The sequence below is a fragment of the Oncorhynchus clarkii genome, chromosome 1 (assembly GCF_045791955.1).
Source record: "Oncorhynchus clarkii lewisi isolate Uvic-CL-2024 chromosome 1, UVic_Ocla_1.0, whole genome shotgun sequence".
In the NCBI taxonomy this organism is placed as follows: Eukaryota; Metazoa; Chordata; class Actinopteri; order Salmoniformes; family Salmonidae; genus Oncorhynchus; species Oncorhynchus clarkii.
This window is the reverse complement of record NC_092147.1, coordinates 5,571,848-5,585,914: the sequence shown is the minus strand read 5'-3', so window position 1 is coordinate 5,585,914 and position 14,067 is coordinate 5,571,848.

Sequence of the window (14,067 nt, the reverse complement as noted above, 5' to 3'; positions counted from 1 at the left end):
ATAGACTGCATCAACAGTATACTGTAGGTAGGGATGAAGTAGTGATGTAGTGATGTACTGGGCCTTCCTCTGACACCGCATGGTATAGAGAACATGGATGGCACAAGGAGCCCTCTGTAGCGCCTAGAGGTTCTATGGCAAGAAGTTGCCGTACCAAGTGGTGATGCGGCCAGAGAGGAACAGACAGAGACAGTGAGATTACAAGTAAATATAGGATTCCATTTGTGTGTTTGTAAACAATTATACGTGCATGTTTTGTACGTGTGCTTGTTTATGTGAGAGAAAACGATAGCCAAATAGATGTAGGAAAATATGAGAGAGTGCCAAAGGTGTCCCCTGTTGTTTTCCTGCCCCTCTCTCCCCCTTTAATTAGTGTCCGGGTCTTGGCCTGGCTAGTTGGCAATGCAGTGTTAACTTAATATGGCGTGAAAAAAATCATTCGGCCACGCTACAGATGGGGTAAGTCATGCGGAAGGACCCCAATGCTCCCCTTTCAGAAAGGGGCCTTTTTAAATCAGGAGCCCCCTAACAAACTGAGCACCACCGGGTCTGTTGCTGACAGCAAAGATCTGTTAGTTAGCCCAACGCCAGCAAGGGAAGAGGGGAAAATGGATGAAGGAAAGTAGGCATAGAGGGAAGGGAGGAAAAAAAGAGAGATGCAGGCACATGGAACAAAGGGACATACAGACGGAGAGAGTTGGGAAGAAAGAGAAGGATAACGGAGGGAAGGGAGAATGAGCCAAATGAAAAAAAAAAAGAGTAAAAATAATTAAAAAACAAACAAACATGGAGACAGATACATGTTCCTTAAAGGTAGTAAAGGATAGGACAAGTTTCCAATCCAAAGGGGTAACAGAGACAACAGTTTCCATTAAAGCAGAAAGGCAGTGTGGAGAGGAGAATAGAGTAGCTCAAAGAGGAGAGAACGAGAGGAAGCGACCCTTGGGTGACAGTGTTCAGTGAGGCTCATGATGGGAGAAAGCTGTACAGCTACCACATTTTGGTTTATTGGAAGTTGTGGTAACGTCCTTTTTTGGTATCCCATTGGTTCTGAGAAGGAAGCTATACATTTCCTGAAAATGTTGCCTGTTCTGGGAACGTTCATTTACAGGTTATAGGGAGGTTCTGAAAACATTTTACTATGGTTCCAGGGAGGTTCTGAAAACATTTTACTATGGTTCCAGGGAGGTTCTGAGAACATCTTACTATGGTTCCAGGGAGGTTCTGAGAACGTCTTACTATGGTTCCAGGGAGGTTCTGAAAACATTTTACTATGGTTCCAGGGAGGTTCTGAGAACGTCTTACTATGGTTCCAGGAAGGTTCTGAAAACATTTTACTATGGTTCCAGGGAGGTTCTGAGAATGTCTTACTATGGTTCCAGGGAGGTTCTGAAAACATTTTACTATGGTTCCAGGGAGGTTCTGAAAACATTTTACTATAGTTCCAGGGAGGTTCTGAGAACGTCTTACTATGGTTCCAGGGAGGTTCTGAGAACATTTTACTATGGTTCCCTGAAAGTTTTCCTGGGATGTTTTATTCATGTTCTGAGATCGGAAATGATAGGTTATTTTGAGGTTTTTTAATAACTTCCCCATAACACTTTCACTAAATGTTTAACAAAACGTTTAATATCACTGCTAGCTTAGTTGGAGTTAACTCTTTTGATCTCCAAGCACAGATATGAAACAAGGAAGTTCATTTGCTGAGGTATTAATCTTTCAATACACATTTATTTGTTATTTTGACACGGCGGTGTCATAGGCGTGTGTATAGGTGGCAAGGAAGTCAGGCGCAGGAGAATTTATCTTGGTAAAATGGAGTAGTTTAATGACGTAAAAGCACATAACTCCAAAACCATTAAAAAAATACACAAAACAAAGTGGATATGAGGACCCGACGCACCAATACCAACAATCTCTGACAAAGACATGAGGGGAAACAGAAGGTTACATACATAACAGGTAATGAATGGGATTGGAACCAGGTGTGTAGGAAGACAAGACAAATCCATTGGAAAATGAAAAATGGATCAATGATGGCTAGAAGACAGGTGACGTCGACGACCCGGAGGGCGAGGAGCAGGGCGATCCGGATGGAGACGGTGGAATTCTCGCAGCAGGGAAGGATCTAACACGTCCTCCACCGGAACCCAGCATCTCTCCTCCGGACGGTACCCCTCCCAGTCCACGAGGTACTGAAGGCCCTTCGCCCGACGTTTCGATTCCAAGATGTATCGAACGGAGCACGCCGGGACCCCCTCGATGTCCAGAGTGGGCGAAGGAACATCCCGCACTTCAGCCTCCTGGAGCGGGCCAGCCACCACCGGCCTGAGGAGAGACACATGGAACGAGGGGTTAATACGGTAATTGGTGGGTAGCTGTAACCTATAACATACCTTGTTCACTCTCCTCAGGACTTTAAAAGGCCCCACAAACCACGGACTCGGCTTCCGGCAGAGCAGGCGGCCTCCGCAGTTTGTAAGGCCGTAGGGAGACCAGGAAAAGGGAGGAGACGACAGGACTTAGAAAATCGATCCACAACGACCAGGATCGTGGTGTCACCCTGTGAAGGTGGAAGATCAGTTAAGAAATCCACCGACAGGTGTGACCACGGCCGTTGTGACCGGTGACGTCGACCGCCGAGCACCGCCTGAACAAGGAGAGGCATCAACTTCGGCAGAAGTCGTGACAGGCGGTGAGTGAAATTGGAATCTATGATCTTCTGTTATCTATCAATTGAATTAGTCCGACGGGCCACCAGGATGGAGCTAGCAAGCCATTTGTGGCCAATTAGTGGGCACGGCCAACACACTTAACAAGATTTGTTATTTTAATTTGAATTGAACCTTTATTTAACTAGGCAAGTCCAGTTAAGAACAAATTCTTATTTACAATGAAGGCCTACCAAAAGACAAAATGTCTCCTGCGGAAATGGGGGCTGGGATTAGAAATCCAAAATAAAATAAAAATATAGAAGAGAGACACCACAACACCACATCAAGATAGACCTATGACAACAACATAGCATGGCAGCAACACATGACAACACAACAATGTGTTTTATCTGGTGTTTCTATGTCAAACAGTTGTGTTATATTTCAGTCTTCTGTGATGTATATAAAGGGTAATATTGGGATGCCAACTGTAAATGTAATACATTTCATCTCTTTATCTGACAGACGTCGTCTTTCTTTCAGACTGTAACCATGTCTGTGAGATATAGACTTATGTTTCACAGTAGATTGTTTAAGACAAGACAGTAAAACACACTGACCCCGATTTAAAAGTTAAAGAAGGATTTTTGCGCATTGAGACATGGATTGTGTTTGTGTTTGCCATTCAGTGGGTGAGACAAAATATTTAAGTGCCTTTGAATGGGGTATGGTAGTAGGTGCCAGGCGCACCGGTTTGTGTGTGTCAAGAACTGCAACGCTGCTGGGGTTTTCACGCTCAACAGTTTCCCATGTATTTTTATTGTTTTATTTCACCTTTATTTAACCAGGTAAGCCAGCTGAGAACAAGTTCTCCTTTACAACTGCGACCTGGCCAAGATAAAGCAAAGCAGTGCGACACAAACAACAACACAGACTTACACATGGAATAAACAAGCGTAAGGTCAATAACACAGTAGAAAAAAAGAAAGTCTATATCAAGAATGGTCCACCACCCAAAGGACATCCAGCCAACATGGACCAGCATCCCTATGGAACGCTTTCGACACCTTGTAGAGTCCATATAGACAAGTTGAGGCTGTTCCGGGGGCTAAAAGAGGAGGTCATGGGAAACAACCATATCTGAGAGTGTCTGGATGAATCACGTGCTTAACCTGGTCCAACAGGATACTATGTAATCACTGTCTGATGGCAGTGTATCTGATTGGTCAGTTAGTGTCAATAAGCCAGTCGTTAGGGATTGCCCTTTCCCTGGATACCCATTCGATTAGAAAACATTGAGTCTGTGTCCCAAATGACATCAATCCACTATCTATATGTGACGGATGTGAAACGGCTAGCTTAGTTAGCGGTGGTGCGCGCTAAATAGCGTTTCAATCGGGTGACGTCACTCGCTCGGAGACCTTGAAGTAGTAGTTCCCCTTGCTCTGCAAGGGCCGTGGCTTTTGATGGGTAACGATGCTTTGTGGGTGTCAGTTGTCGATGTATACAGAGGGTCCCTGGTTCGCGCCCGGGTATGGGCGAGGGGACGGTCTAAAGTTAACTGTTACATATACTGCTTAACTTTTGACCAGGGCCTATTTTCGAAAGTACTGCACTATATAGGGATTAGTGTGCCATTTGGGATGCAAACACTGTAAGCAGTACATTGAGGCAGAAACGGGATAGTAGACGCTGGGTACTGCTGTTTGTTTTCACTAGAGTAACCTTACCTCACTTTCATTGGTTGCTGTAAGGGACTCTGCTTTACAACTCTCCATAGGTCAAGTGTATAGTAATGGGAGAAAGGCTATTAAGCTTTGAAACAGTTTCAATAGGGAGTATTTTAGGTGACGTACTGTATGTTTGTGTAAGTAAGATGCAATCTCTCGATAGCTCAATTCCCAGATAACCAGAGGTAGAGAGAGACAAACTCTCTCCGAATCTCTCGGAGTCCCTAGTGCCCTATGTGGGAAGTCTCGAAGGGGGTACCTGGGATACTCACAGGTACACAACTCCAAAGGGTATGCACTGCCTAGTCTCATACTTAACCTTTGTTTTATATCCAGTCATTAACGAACAGTTGTGCTCTGATGAGGTAAAAGAGCGGTGGATTGGCTGGGGGAAGGGACTGCTGACATTTTGGTGGCTGTTAAGTTTTAAATTCCTCGCCAGCAGGCAGCACTGACTCTCGTTTTAAAACGAGAGTCAGTGGTAAAAAAAAATCAAAAGTCATCGAAGAGGATATGACATCCGTCTCCTTGCATACGTAAGGAGACCTTTTAGAAATATGGAAATTGAGGTTTCCTTAGACTTTGTTTTTCGTGTGGACTGGATGAAATTATTAAGTAAACAGAGTCGGGTCAGGACCGAATTAACTCTCTGCTTTAAATGTCCAAACATCCATCTTTAGTTCAACCTTATAATGAGAATAGAAATCGAGCTAACACAGAGAACCAATTGAAAAAGGAACCATAGTACAGAGCGTCAAGATGATTTCTCACTATTACACAGAGGTGAATTTCTAAGTCCTACTTATTCTGACTAGCTCCACCACCAGTCTTAATTTATTTTTTTTGCAAGAGCGAACCGCAATGTCAGCTGTACCTGCGCTGCATGAGTAATGAGAGCACTTTAAGTGAATAAAACAAAGTGGAAATTGAACACGGCGAGTCGGGGGTGGAGTGAGCTATGCAGATATCCAGGCCCCGTTGTTCGTCTCTCTCCGCTTCCGTCTGAACGGATCCATCATTGACTCAGCATTGTTTCCATCCTCCACCAGAACCTCCACTCCTCCTTCTCTTTCTCTCTGTTTATTTACCTTGCCTCCTGTGATGAATGGATAGAAACATGGAGGATGAATTAATAGCTCTGTTATTGCGACGATAATGATGAAACACTAAAACGTTATTGATGACTCAATCAGAGCGCACAACCTCAAGCCAAGCGCCACGTTCCGAATAAGTTCACCACTTTCTGCCAAACGGTAATGTATAAAATCTGGCTTATATTTATTTGCAGCGTGGTCCATTTAATTCCTTTGAGTCACACAGCCGTGGTTGTATTTCTGCTGATTCACACAGCCATTGTTGTAGTTCCTCTAATTCATGCAGCCATGGTTGTAATTCTTCTGATTCACACAGTCATGGTTGTATTTCTTCTGATTCATAGAGCCCTGGTTGTAGTTCTTCTGATTCACACACCCCTGTTTGTAGTTCTTCTGATTCACACAGCCATGGTTGTAGTTCTTCTGATTCATGCAGCCCTGCTTGTAGTTCTTCTGATTCATTCAGTCCTGGTTGTAGTTCCTTGAATTCATACAGCCCTGGTTGTAGTTCTTCTCATTCATACAGCCCTTGTTGTAGTTCTTCTGATTCACACAGCCATTATTGTAGTTCTTCTGATTCATACAGCCATGATTGTAGTTCCTTTAATTCACACAGCCCTGGTTGTATCTTCTGATTCACACAGCCATGGTTGTAGTTCTTCTGATTCACACAGCCGTGATTGTAGTTCCTCTAATTCAAACAGCTGTGGTTGTAGTTCTTCTGATTCACACAGCCATGGTTGTAGTTCTTCTGATTCACACAGCCGTGGTTGTAGTTCTTCTGATTCACACAGCCATGGTTGTAGTTCCTCTAATTCATTCAGCCCTGTATGTTGTTCCTCTAAATCATACAGCTCTTGTTGTAGTTCTTCTGATTCACACAGCCCTGGTTGTAGTTCTTCTGATTCACACAGCCCTGGTTGTAGTTCTTCTGATTCACACAGCCGTGGTTGTAGTTCGTCTGATTCACACAGCCCTGGTTGTAGTTCTTCTGATTCACACAGCCGTGGTTGTAGTTCTTCTGATTCACAGAGCCATTGTTGTAGTTCTTCTGATTCACACAGCCCTGGTTGTAGTTCTTCTGATTCACACAGCCCTGGTTGTAGTTCTTCTGATTCACACAGCCCTGGTTGTAGTTCCAGTGCTGCCAGTTCTTGCTTGGCTGTTCAATAAGATGTTGTTTAATAAAATAATTGGATTTTTGCTCTACAGGTTTTTTGTTCTTGCTATTTTCTCATTTCTTTTCATAAACCGAGGAAGCGGACCAGGGAACAGGAGCACTGAATCACACAAACACTGAGCTGTAAACGCTCTCCTGTCACGTCAGAGAGCTCAGTACAAAACCCAGAGGAGGCCCTTGGGATTAAAAAGCCATTGAAAGCCGTACTGAAAACACAGGACAGAAGGCAGTACAGGACATGAGCAGACTGATTGTGCCGGGCATGTCATGACAATAGTTTACAGAGAGAAAAGAAGAAAAGTTATAATATAATTTTGAAAACATTCTGATAAGCAAGATGGCACTGGCTCTAATTTGTAAATTACAAAAATGTAAAATTACAAAGGAGTGCTATATCACACTATATTCTATGAAGTCATTATACATTATAGAAGTAACTTAAATAAATCAACATATGCTCTCACATTTTTCACCTCATTGGATAAATCATACTGGGGTCGTGAAGATAGAGTAACTTTAACCTCTGCGAGGTCAAACAGGTCCATTATAATGTGACACCAGAGAGAGAGAGAGAGACAGCTCTTTAGCACACCTGTTCAAAAGAGAGGTTAATAGTAAGACGTATAAAAGCAACAGACCATTAATAAGAAGGGGCTAGAAGCATCTTGTATGGTGAGCTACCGAGTGGCTAGGATAGGTGACTTCAGTGACTTTGCCTACCCAAACTATTCTACTCCCTGAGTACTGTTCTTTCATTCTACTCCCTGAGTACTGTTCTTTAATTCTTCTCCCTGAGTACTGTTCTTTCATTCTACTCCATGAGTACTGCTCTACTCCCTGAGTACTGTTATTTCATTCTACTCCCCGAGTACTGCTCTCCTCCCCGAGTACTGTTCTTTCATTCTATTCCCGAGGGCACTGTTCTTTCATTCTACTCCCTGAGTACACTTCCTTCATTCTACTCCCTGAGTACTGCTCTACTCCCTGAGTACTGTTATTTCATTCTATTCCCTGAGTACTGCTCTACTCCCTGAGTACTGTTCTTTCATTCTACTCCCTGATTACTGCTCTACTCCCTGAGTACTTCTCTACTCCCTGAGTACTGTTCTTTCATTCTACTCCCTGAGTACTGTTATTTCATTCTACTCCCTGAGTACTGTTCTTTTATTCTATTCCCTGAATACTGCTCTTTCATTCTATTCCCTGAGTACTGTTCTTTCATTCTACCTCCTGAGTACTGTTCTTTCATTCTACTCCCTAAGTACTGTTCTTTCATTCTACTCCCTAAGTACTGTTCTTTCATTCTACTCCCTGAGTACTGCTCTTTCATTCTACCTCCTGAGTACTGTTCTTTAATTCTACTCCCTGACTAGTGCTCTTTCATTCTACAACCTGACTACTGTTCTTTCATTCTACTCCCTGAGTACTGTTCTTTCATTCTACTCCCTGAGTACTGCTCTTTCATTCTACTCCCTGACTACTGTTCTACTCCCCGAGTACTGTTATTTAATTCTACTACAGGAGTACTGTTCTTTCATTCTACTCCCTGAGTACTGTTCTACTCCCTGAGTACTGTTCTTTCATTCTACTACCCGAGTACTGTTCTTTCATTCTACTCCCTGAGTACTGTTCTACTCCCTGAGTACTGTTCTTTCATTCTATTCTCTGAGTACTGTTCTTTCATTCTATTCTCTGAGTACTGTTCTTTCATTCGAATCCCTGAGTACCGTTCTTTCATTATACTCCCTGAGTACTGTTCTTTCATTCTACTCCCTGAGTACTGTTCTACTCCCTGAGTACTGTTCTTTCATTCTACTCCCTGAGTACTGTTCTACTCCCTGAGTACTGTTCTTTCATTCTACTCCCTGAGTACTGTTCTTTTATTTTCCTCCCTGATTACTTTTCTTTGGGCTCACCTACCTTCTATTTACACTGGTTGCTAGGTTGAAAGGGGAAAAATAGGTCCAAACCAAAATACTGAGTCACTATCTGACTTGAGGCTCATTTTTTGGATCCTCCCAGGGGCCCTAGAAAGGTCTTCATCTTTGTCATCGGACAAGAGATTGATACGATTTCCTTTAGCATGTCGTTAGACCCTCTCAGTTAAGCTATGTGGACCCGAACAAGGGAGCCCTTCTCTCTCTGTCAGTGGGCACTTGGACACAGAGGAGGGCCAGGCAGTCTCCTCCAACAGAAACCAGATGCAGCCGTTCTCTCTCTCCTGCACTGTGTTACAGAATACCCCCTGCAGTTAGCAACCCGCAGCCTGTAACGCATGCCATACACACCCCAGGTATCAGAGTTACACCATCCCACAATGTTATTAACTACCCGGACAACATCCGTACCACAGGTATCAGAGTTACACCATCCCACAATGTTATTAACTACCTCGTGTGTGTCACTGTGTGCTCCCTCTCCGGCCTCTAGGTCACCAGGCTGCTCGTTATGGCGCACACCTGTCACCATCGTTACGCGCACCTGCGCATCATCAGACTCACCTGGACTCCATCACTCCCTTTGGTTCCTTCCCTATATATATGTCCCTCCCTTTGGTTCCTTCCCTATATATGTCCCTCCCTTTGGTTCCTTCCCTATATATGTCCCTCCCTTTGGTTCCTTCCCTATATATGTCACTCCCTTTGGTTCCTTCCCTATATATGTCACTCCCCTTGGTTCCTTCCCTATATATGTATCTCCCTTTGGTTCCTTCCCTATATATGTCACTCCCTTTGGTTCCTTCCCTATATATGTCACTCCCTTTGGTTCCTTCCCTATATATGTCACTCCCTTTGGTTCCTTCCCTATATATGTCACACCCTTTGGTTCCTTCCCTATATATGCCACTCCCTTTGGTTCCTTCCCTATATATATCTCTCCCTTTGGTTTCTTTCCTATATATGCCACTCCCTTTGGTTCCTTCCCTATATATGTCTCTCCCTTTGGTTCCTTCCCTATATATGTCTCTCCCTTTGGTTCCTTCCCTATATATGTCTCGCCCTTTGGTTCCTTCCCTATATATGTCACTCCCATTGGTTCCTTCCCTATATATGCCACTCCCATTGGTTCCTTACCTATATATGCCACTCCCTTCGGTTCCTTCCCTATATATGTCACTCCCTTCGGTTCCTTCCCTATATATGTCACTCCCTTTGGTTCCTTCCCTATATATGTCACTCCCTTTGGTTCCTTCCCTATATATGTCTCTCCCTTTGGTTCCTTCCCTATATATGTCTCTCCCTTTGGTTCCTTCCCTATATATGTCTCTCCCTTTGGTTCCTTCCCTATATATGTCTCTCCCTTTGGTTCCTTCCCTATATATGTCTCTCCCTTTGGTTCCTTCCCTATATATGTCTCTCCCTTTGGTTCCTTCCCCACACGTCATTGTTTCTGTTTCCTGTCTGTGTGTTGTTAGTGTTTCATGTTCTGTATTATGTTCCGTATTTTTATCAAGACACTCACTCCCTGAACATGCTTCCCGACTCTCAGCGCACATCGTTACATTGTGTGTATCTGTGTGACTGTGTGTTTCTGTTTCTGCAAGTGTGTGTGTTCACTTAAGTTGCTAATACACTCTGTGGAGTCCTTTTACTGTGTGTGTGTGTGTGTGTGTGTGTGTGTGTGTGTGTGTGTGTGTGTGTGTGTGCGCGAGTGTTTGTGTTTGCACGTGTGCGTGTGCGCGCGAGTGTTTGTGTTTGTGCGTGTGTGTGTCTCCCATCTCTGGTCATCAACAATAACACACGGGAGTCTGCAGGGTCTCACTCAGTCAGTCAGAGCTGGAGAGTTGACAATACAACGAAAACTACACACAGAGTGGATAAATATACTAGAGTGGAGAATGACAAGAGTGGAAAAATATACTAGAGTGGAGAATGACAAGAGTGGATAAATATACTAGAGTGGAGAAGGACAATAGAGTGGATAAATATACAAGAGTGGAGAAGGACAATAGAGTGGAGAAGGACAATAGAGTCGATACATATACAAGAGTGGAGAAGGACAATAGAGTGGAGAAGGACAATAGAGTGGATAAATATACAAGAGTGGAGATGGACAATAGAGTGGATACATATACAAGAGTGGAGAAGGACAATAGAGTGGAGAAGGACAAAATAGTGGATAAATATAAAAGAGTGGAGAAGGACAATAGAGTGGATAATGACAATAGAGTGGATAAATATACTAGAGTGGAGAATGAGAAGAGTGGATAAATATACTAGAGTGGAGAAGGACAATAGAGTGGAGAATGACAATAGAGTGGAGAAGGACAATAGAGTGGATAAGTATACTAGAGTGGAGAAGGACAAGAGCGTGGATAAATATACTAGAGTGGAGAATGACAATAGAGTGGAGAATGACAATAGTGGATAAATATACTAGAGAGGAGAAGGACAATAGAGTGGATAAATATACTAGAGTGGAGAATGACAGTAGAGTGGATAAATATACTAGAGTGGAGAAGGACAATAGAGTGGATAAAAATACTAGAGTGGAGAATGACAATAGAGCGGAGAAGGAAAATAGAGTGGAGAAGGACAACAGCGGATAAATATACTAGAGTGGAGAATGACAATAGAGTGGATAAATATACTAGAGTGGAGAAGGACAAGAGTGGATAAATATACTAGAGTGGAGAAGAACAATAGAGTGGAGAATGACAATAGAGTGGAGAAGGACAATAGAGTGGAGAAGGACAATAGAGAGGAGAAGGACAATAGCGTGGATAAATATACTAGAGTGGCGAAGGACAAGAGTGGATAAATATACTAGAGTGGAGAATAACAGTAGAGCAGAGAAGGACAAGAGTGGATAAATATACTAGAGTGGAGAAGGACAGAAGTGGATAAATATACTAGAGTGGAGAATGACAAGAGTGGATAAATATACTAGAGTGGAGAAGGACAAGAGTGGATAAATATACTAGAGTGGAGAAGGACAATAGAGTGGAGAAGCACAGTCGAGTGGAGAAGGACAAGAGTGGATAAATATACTAGAGTGGAGAAGGACAGAAGTGGATAAATATACTAGAGTGGAGAAGGACAAGAGTGGATAAATATACTAGAGTGGAGAAGGACAAGAGTGGAGAAGGATAAAAGAGTGGAAAAGGACAATAGAGTGGAGAAGGACAATAGAGTGGAGAAGGACAATAGTGGAGAAGGACAAGAGTGGATAAATATACTAGAGTGGAGAAGGACAATAGAGTGGATAAATATACTAGAGTGGAGAATGACAATAGAGAGGAGAAGGACAATAGAGTGGATAAATATACTAGAGTGGAGAAGGACAGAAGTGGATAAATATACTAGAGTTGAGAATGACAAGAGTGGATAAATATACTAGAGTGGAGACGGACAATAGAGTGGAGAAGGATAACGAGAGCTATCGTTTGGACAGTGGCAGAAAAAGCACCAAACGTCATACTTGAGTAAAAGTAAAGATTCCTTAAATATGAAATGACTCAAGTAAAAGTCACACAGTAAAATACTACTTGAGTAAAAGTCTAAAAGTGTTTGGTTTTAAATATAGTATCAAAACTTAATGTAAATGCAAAATATCAAAAGAAGAACTACATTTCAAATTGCTTATATTTATCAAACCATACAGCACAATTTTCTTGTTGTAAAGTCGTTACGGATAGCCATTGGCACACTTCAACAACCAGACATAATTTACAAACGAAGCATTTGTGTTTAATGAGTCTTCCAGATCAGAGGCAGTAGGGATGACCAGGGATGTTCTCTGTTTAGTGAGTCCTCCAGATCAGAGGCAGTAGAGATGACCAGGGATGTTCTCTGTTTAGTGAGTCCATCAGATCAGAGGCAGTAGAGATGACCAGGGATGTTCTCTGTTTAGTGAGTCTTCCAGATCAGAGAAATTAGGGATGACCAGGGATGTTCTCTGTTTAGTGAGTCCTCCAGATCAGAGGCAGTAGAGATGACCAGGGATGTTCTCTGTTTAGTGAGTCCTCCAGATCAGAGGCAGTAGAGGCAGGGATGTTCTCTGTTTAGTGAGTCCTCCAGATCAGAGGCAGTAGGGATGACCAGGGATGTTCTCTGTTTAGTAAGTCTTCCAGATCAGAGAAATTAGGGATGACCAGGGATGTTCTCTGTTTAGTGAGTCCTCCAGATCAGAGGCAGTAGAGATGACCAGGGATGTTCTCTGTTTAGTGAGTCCACCAGCTCAGAGGCAGTAGGGATGACCAGGGATGTTCTCTGTTTAGTGAATCCTCCAGATCAGAGGCAGTAGGGATGACCAGGGATGTTCACTTGATAAGTGTGTGAATTACACCATTGTCCTGTCCTGCTAAGCATTCAGAATGTAATGAGTACTTTTGGGTGTCAGGGGAAATGTATTCAGTAAAAAGTACATACTTTTCTTTAGGAATGTAGTGAAGTAAAAGTAAAAGTTGTCAAAAACATAAATAGTAAAGTACAGATATCCCCAAAAAACTACTTAAGTAATTATTCAAATTATTTTTACTAAAGTACTTTACACCTCTGTGTTTAGATCACATTCAGAGCTTTTTTCCAATTATAAAACATTGACAGCCAATCAAAAACATGTTCTTTTGAATTGTTCTTGGTTCTAGGTGCGGGAGGCTACTCGGATGGTGGAGAAGGTCTGAGCAAAGTTACCTGAAAAAAATGGCGCAGTTGTGACCAAGTTGGTGACCACAATAATTATAGGAAGACAAAACACGCATGAAAGGTTCACATTTTTCAAATGTAGCCCTATCTGTTAACGAAGATACATCCTGACAAAATACACACCATGACTGGCCAGCTAATGTACATTTCAGGATCTTCTAAACCAGGGGTGAGCAATTCCAGTCCTCGAGGGCCTGATTGTTGTCACAGTTTTGCCCCCAGCCCCAGCTAACACACCTGACTCCAATAATCACCTAATCATGGTCTTCAGTTTAGAATGGAATGTGATTAATCAGCTGTTGTAACGATTGTCCTCCTCTTCTTCTGAGGAGGAGTAGGAAGGATCGGAGGACCAATGCGCAGCGTGGTACATGTCCATCGTTAACTTTAATAAACCTGAACACTAAATACAAAACAACAAAACAACAAAAGAACAACCGAAACAGCTCCGTTAGGTTTAAAACACACTAAACAGAAAGTATAATCACCCACAACTCAAGGGTGAAAACAGGCTGCCTAAGTATGGTTCTCAATCAGGGACGACGATTGACAGCTGCCTCTGATTGAGAATCATACCAGGCCAAACACAGAAATAGCAAATCATAGAAAAATAACATAGACAACCCACCCAACTCACGCCCTGACCATACTAAAACAACGACATCACAAAAGAAACTAAGGTCAGAACGTGACAGCTGTGTTTGTTAGGGATGGGAGAGAAAGTGTGACACCAATCAGACCCTAGAGGACTGGAGTAGCCAC